At 35.8% G+C, this 6,000-nt stretch overlaps 1 long non-coding RNA gene across 1 annotated transcript; it reads right to left on the bottom strand.

Annotated features, from left to right (window-relative positions):
- Window positions 1-1,446: 1,446 nt before the first annotated feature.
- LOC119423179 lies at window positions 1,447-3,463 on the bottom strand. Its single transcript, XR_005187444.1, has 4 exons — window positions 3,268-3,463; window positions 2,710-2,802; window positions 2,238-2,337; window positions 1,447-2,155 (listed from the first exon to the last, which is right to left on the bottom strand). It is a non-coding gene; the product is annotated as an uncharacterized LOC119423179 (long non-coding RNA).
- Between the last annotated feature and the right edge of the window lie 2,537 nt (window positions 3,464-6,000).

The raw sequence follows: 6,000 nt of genomic DNA, 5'->3' as shown, positions 1-6,000 counted from the left end.
TGACTAGTCAGAATGACACTTTTAGATATCTTGAATTAAGAAATGACGCGTAGGACCTGCAGCTGCTACTTAGGTGTTCAAACAGCTGCCTGCAGAATTTTGGGGGCTGCAATGGCGCTAGCTGTTCTGGACAACATTGTTAGAAAATGCCACATCTTCCTGTGGCTATAGTGTTAGCGTTAGACAGTGAGGAAAATGGCTGTCTCGGTGCTGTTGTTTTTGTTCAGTTCCTGGTTGTTCTTGTGGGGCAAGAAAACAACCGTATCTGTCCTACCATGCTTTACTACGCTCTCACAGCCAGCATGAGTCACCATAATTAGGCAGTGTCTTCCCTGAGAGAAGATTGGCTGGCTTTCGGATTTTTGTATGTGAATGTGAGGCCCATGTTTGTTTGTTTTGCAATTCTTAAGTATTATTCATATTTATTTTTGTTCATTTCATATTTATATTCCAGGTTGAAGGTGACAGTTGAGTCTCGTGTAGGTTCCGTTCCACAGTGTTTACTTGTAAACAAACCCAAGTGTCTTTTCTGTGTATAAATTATGTCCTTGGATGAAAGTCCTAAGGTGGTGTTGCAGTAAGTTTATAAAATAAAAATAACATCCATACCCAAGCTTGTCACATGTATGTAAATTGTTCTAGTGTTACGTAGTTACCGGTAGATAGTTAATGTTTAGAATTATTTTAAACATTCTTCAATTAAAACACACTTGAGCAGCATACTGTGCTTTTTTTTTTTTTTTTGTGGATTGATTCAGTTGAATTGCAAGGAAAACAAGTGCAATTTACAATATCTAGTAAAAACAAAAAACATTTAACTATTTAAGTTAACATTTTATAACTGTATACTATAAATTGATAGTGGATTATAGATATTTTATCAAATTATGTAATTTCAAATTAAATAAATTGGCACATTTATGTATTTTTCATGAATAACTATTTATAGTATTTACATCTAAAAAATTAAGTCTGGTCCTCTGGACATTCAAAAAAACAAAACAAACAAAAAAAAAAAAGAAGGTAGAAACGTTTCGTCTTTCATCCGAAAGGCTTCTTCAGTCTGAGGTGCTGCTCAAAGTCAAAGTCACTTTTATTGTCAAAAACTGCAATATGTACAGGACATACACAGGATTGAAATTACATCTCTCAGACCCCGGTGCAACAATAACCATTTAACATTAAAACATTTATTAAACATAAGCATAAAATGAAGTAATAAATGGTTCACACATTTACACATGGTTGTCAGCAGCAAACTGGTTGATCCACTCTGAGAAGGTGCTATTTAAGAGACTGAGCTGAATACAGCACCTCAGACTGAGGAAGTCTCTTGGATGAGAGACGAAACGTTTCTACATTTTGTGTGTGTTTGTTTTGTTGTTTTGCTTTTTGAATGTCCAGAGGACCAGACTTAACTTATTTTAGATTTTCCTACCTGGATCATTGAGCAGCATCAAGATACAGTATTTACAGTGATTCACACAGATTGAGACTGATTAAAAATATGAAGGATCAAAAGGGTGATTTATAAATTTTATGTTTCTTGCTGCATTGATATAAACACATGGATGAAGGTGTTGGAAGTAAAACATGTCCAGTTTAGACTTCATCTGATCAATCAATCAATCATCAATCCATTCATCACACCATACCCGTTCAACAGTTATTGTTTAGTGTACCCCCTGATCATCTGAGCTGCCAGTGCTGTCAGCAGACTCCTCCTCCGCACTTCCTCTGTAAGCAACACGGAAAGCGGAAACAGCTAGCAGTAAGCCTTGGTTGTCGAAGCTGTACCCACGCGGGACATCTGGACTGCTCCCTGGTTCTGGCCTGTACTTCATGTGACACTTGCAGAGACTGAAGATGCATAAGTTGATCCGAGTGTGGGCACAAAACACATGTTGGGAAGACTATGCAGCATCGAAGGAAGAGCAGGGAGGTCTGGAGCCATGTGGTGCAGAATGATGCTGCGCAGGACTTCTCAGGTGGGCACTGGTGAGACCTCAGTGAGCCCTGTGGCACAGGCCCAAGTCTGGATGGTACCAGCTCCAAAGCTGAGAGACCATCTCTAGGATAAGTGTGATAAGTGGTTGGGACTCCAGCTGGTGTAGTTTTTCTCCCGATGCCAGGATGTCAGGATCTGGAAGTGGTCCTACAAACACATGAGTGACAGAATCACAATAAGTTTTGACAAAGGAAACATGGACATAAAAACATTAACCCAAAGGTTATACCTGTGTAAGCTCTGTAAAGAGTGGAGTGCAAACATCTTTTCACCACAGTTTTGGGCTTTCGTACCACCACCACCTTGCTGGCAGGTTCAGGATGGATTCCCTTTCAAGAAATAAACATAAAAATATGTCAAACTAAACAATAAATAAATGTAAAGAGACAAGTGAGCAATTTGGTAGGACACAGTGGGACAGATTTGAGAGTTAAGATTTTTACTTAACTTGCAAATATTACTAATTCATAGAGGTTGAACCTGCATTTATTCATTACCTACAAAAACAAACAATTCTAAACAAGTTAGGAGAGAAAAATATATTTGACACAAGTAATATTGAGACTATGACAAATTTCACATGGCACTAATAATATACAGGTGGGAAAGTTATTACAATTATTGTTATGAGAATCATAACCATCATATACTAAATAATATAACAGAAAAGAATGTGTTCCACTCTTATTTTATCTTTTTACCTGTGTTCTTTGTCTGTGCCATCTTTGTAAATCTCTTGTGCAGGCCAGTACAGGAGGACCAGTTGGCAGCTGGAGTTGGGAGTAGTGTGCAGTCTGGTAAAAAAAAAAAAAAGTGCAACTGCATGGTTACTAAAACCTTTACCAGCTGCACTCCTACTGAAATAAGCCAACATTTCTTTTTTTAACACCCAGTGAGATCTAAAATAGATAAAACTGTTTTTAACACACACACACACACACACACACACACACACACACATATATATATATATAAATTAATACTTGTTATAACATATTTAGCTTTAAACTAATAGATTGTATAATAGATTGATTCACTTAACACATCACCTTACATATACACAGCACGCTACATACACACATAAACATATGTTTGGCACTAATGGAACCTCATAAAACTATAATTAAAAATGTTATATCATGTCTGTCTCAAACACTCCAAATAATTTAGCACACTAAATTAGGCTTCTTTATTACGATGTTTATGCGCTTCATATGTTGTAGCTAACGGTTAGCTTGCTAAGCTAGGTCTTTTCTTACCTTGACAGCTGTGGATATTTTCTTCAAGGAAAAACTTTTATCCTTTTAAGTTTATTAGTTCGAGAATTCGCCGCTGCGATTTCCTCCTCAGCAGCGAAAGAAAAGTTGGCAAATTAAGCAAAGATGTTGAAAAGAGAGACATTTCTCCTTAGTGCAAAGACTCGCAAAGCAGGAAGTGTCGGTTTCCGGTTGTCGTGAAAATGACGTCGCAAAAAAAGTCTTCTTCTTCTTCTTCTTCTTCTTCTTCTTTGAGGTTTATTGGCGGTTGGCAAACAACGAAATTGGTGCATTACCGCCACCGACTGGTAAGGAGTGTGGACCAAAATGTCACTCAAGGATTAAATCCTCTTAAATAACCGTGTTGATTTAAGATAATGAAAGATTATCTGATAAATTTTAATATTAGAGTTATTTCTGAATAAATCAATTAATTCTAGTTTTACTATAATTTTATTTAAATTTTGAATCAAATGTCGTCTTTCTTCCTCATACATTTTGCAGTGTAACATTACATGCTCTACTGTCTCATCTGCTCCACAGTACTCACATTTACCAGTGCAGTGTTTCCCTAAAATAAAAAGAGTGCTGTTTAACCCAGTATGCCCAAATCTGAGACAAGAAATAATTGTCTCTTCTCTCCTCGTCCTCCCTGTACTTCTCACGTCTCCAGTTTTCTTTTGGATTTTATAGAACCAGCGTCTTTTCTTTTCTTCCTCCCATATCTTTTGCCATTTATCCTTCATTTTCTGTTTTATTAAAAGTTTTATTTTTGATTTACTAAAATTAACTACTAAATTCACCGATTTATTTCTAGTGGCTTCCTTTGCAGCTTTATCTGCCATTTCATTTCCTGTAACACTATAATGAGCTGGTATCCATAAAAAATGTATCATTAGACCCATCATATTTATTCTGTATAGTGTTTGTTGAATTTCTATTAAAATATCTGGCCTGCTTTCTGAATGGTTATATTGTAAACTGACTAATGATGAACTGGAGTCTGAACAAATCACCGATCTCAATGGTCTTGTTTCTTCAACCCACTGAATGGCTAATAATATTGCGAGCATTTCCCCTGTGTATACTGAAAAGTCCATCGTTACTTCTTTTCCTAACTTTGATGTTGAACTCTGGAACAATGAAGGCTACCCCTACTTTATTTACTAAGTTCTTGGAAGCATCTGTGTAAATTTGAAAATAGCTGTAATATGTATCAATATGGCTCTGTACTGTATTTGAATTTAAAATGAACCCATTATTCTCGTTTCTTTTTTCCAATAATGTAAAATCTACCATGGCATCTGGAAGTATCCAAGGTGGTATTACTGGTAATGGAGTTGTTTGACTTATATTGATCTGATCTATTTTGAGTTCTGTCGTTTTCTGATTCACAATCCAAGCAAAACTTCTGATATATTTTACTTCTTTTTCCCAGCAAGGTTTAACTGTCTCTTGTGTTGGATGATCCTGTCCATGACCTCTCAGATTAGCCCAGTAATTTAGAGTTAGTTGTTCTCTTCTAATTTTGAGTGGTATTTCTCCAATTTCTACCAGTAGTGATGTTGTTGGGGTAGATCTCATTGCACCTGTACACAGTCTCAATGCTTGATATTGAATACGGTCTAATTTTTGTAAATTTGTATCTGCTGCTGAATTATAAACAATGCTTCCATAGTCTAGTACTGATCGAATTAATCCTGTGTATATAGCCTTAAGGGCTTTCCTATCTGCCCCCCAGTCACTTCCAGTTAAACACCTCATGATATTTAACACCTTCTTGCACTTATCTAAAACTTTCTGTACGTGTATATTCCATGTAATCCTCTCATCAAACCAGACCCCAAGAAATTTAAACTGCTTCACTTTTTCTAGTTCTTGGTTATATAACTTTAGTTTAATATCATCTCCAATTTTTTTCCTTGTAAAGAACATTGTCTTAGTCTTTTCTACCGAAAATCTAAATCCCCATTTGTATGACCATTTTTCAACTTTAGAAATAGCTTCTTGCATTTTTCTAGTAATAAACTCCAAGTTCCTTCCCCTCTTCCACATTGCTCCGTCATCAGCAAAAAGAGAAAAACCCACCCCAGTATCTATAGTTTGAAACACATCATTTATCATTATTGTAAACAATAAAGGACTTATTATACTCCCTTGTGGAGTTCCGTTTTCGACAATGTATTTTTCAGAATAATGGTTTCCTATCCTTACTTGTATTTGTCTCTTGGTAAGAAAATCTTTTATCCATCCGTACATCCGTCCTGTTATGCCTATATTTCTAATTTTAATTAATAAACCTTCTTTCCACATCATATCATACGCTTTTTCAATATCAAAAAACACTGCTACAATACTCTCTTTTTTAACTTGGGCCTTTCTGATTTCATATTCCAAACTTAAAACTGAATCCATGGTGTTTCTACCTCTCCTAAAACCACTTTGATATTGTGACATATATCCGTTTGATTCTATATAGTATATCAACCTGTCATTAATCATTTTCTCCATTATTTTGCATATATTAGACGTTAATGCAATCGGTCTGTAATGTTCTGGGTTTGTGTCATCTTTGCCTGGCTTGTGTATTGGTATTATCACTGCTTCTTTCCATCCCTGTGGTAATTTTCCATTCTCCCAAACTTTATTATAAAGATCCAATAAAATGTCTTTAGAGGATTCACTAAGATGTTTCACCATTAAATTACAAATCTGATCTTTCCCAGGTGTTGTTAG

The sequence above is a fragment of the Nematolebias whitei genome, chromosome 16 (genome assembly GCF_014905685.2).
Source record: "Nematolebias whitei isolate Nwh7 chromosome 16, NemWhi1, whole genome shotgun sequence".
NCBI lineage: Eukaryota > Metazoa > Chordata > Actinopteri > Cyprinodontiformes > Rivulidae > Nematolebias > Nematolebias whitei.
The sequence above is the reverse complement of the archived record's forward strand: the minus strand, read 5'-3'. Positions and strand labels throughout refer to the sequence as shown.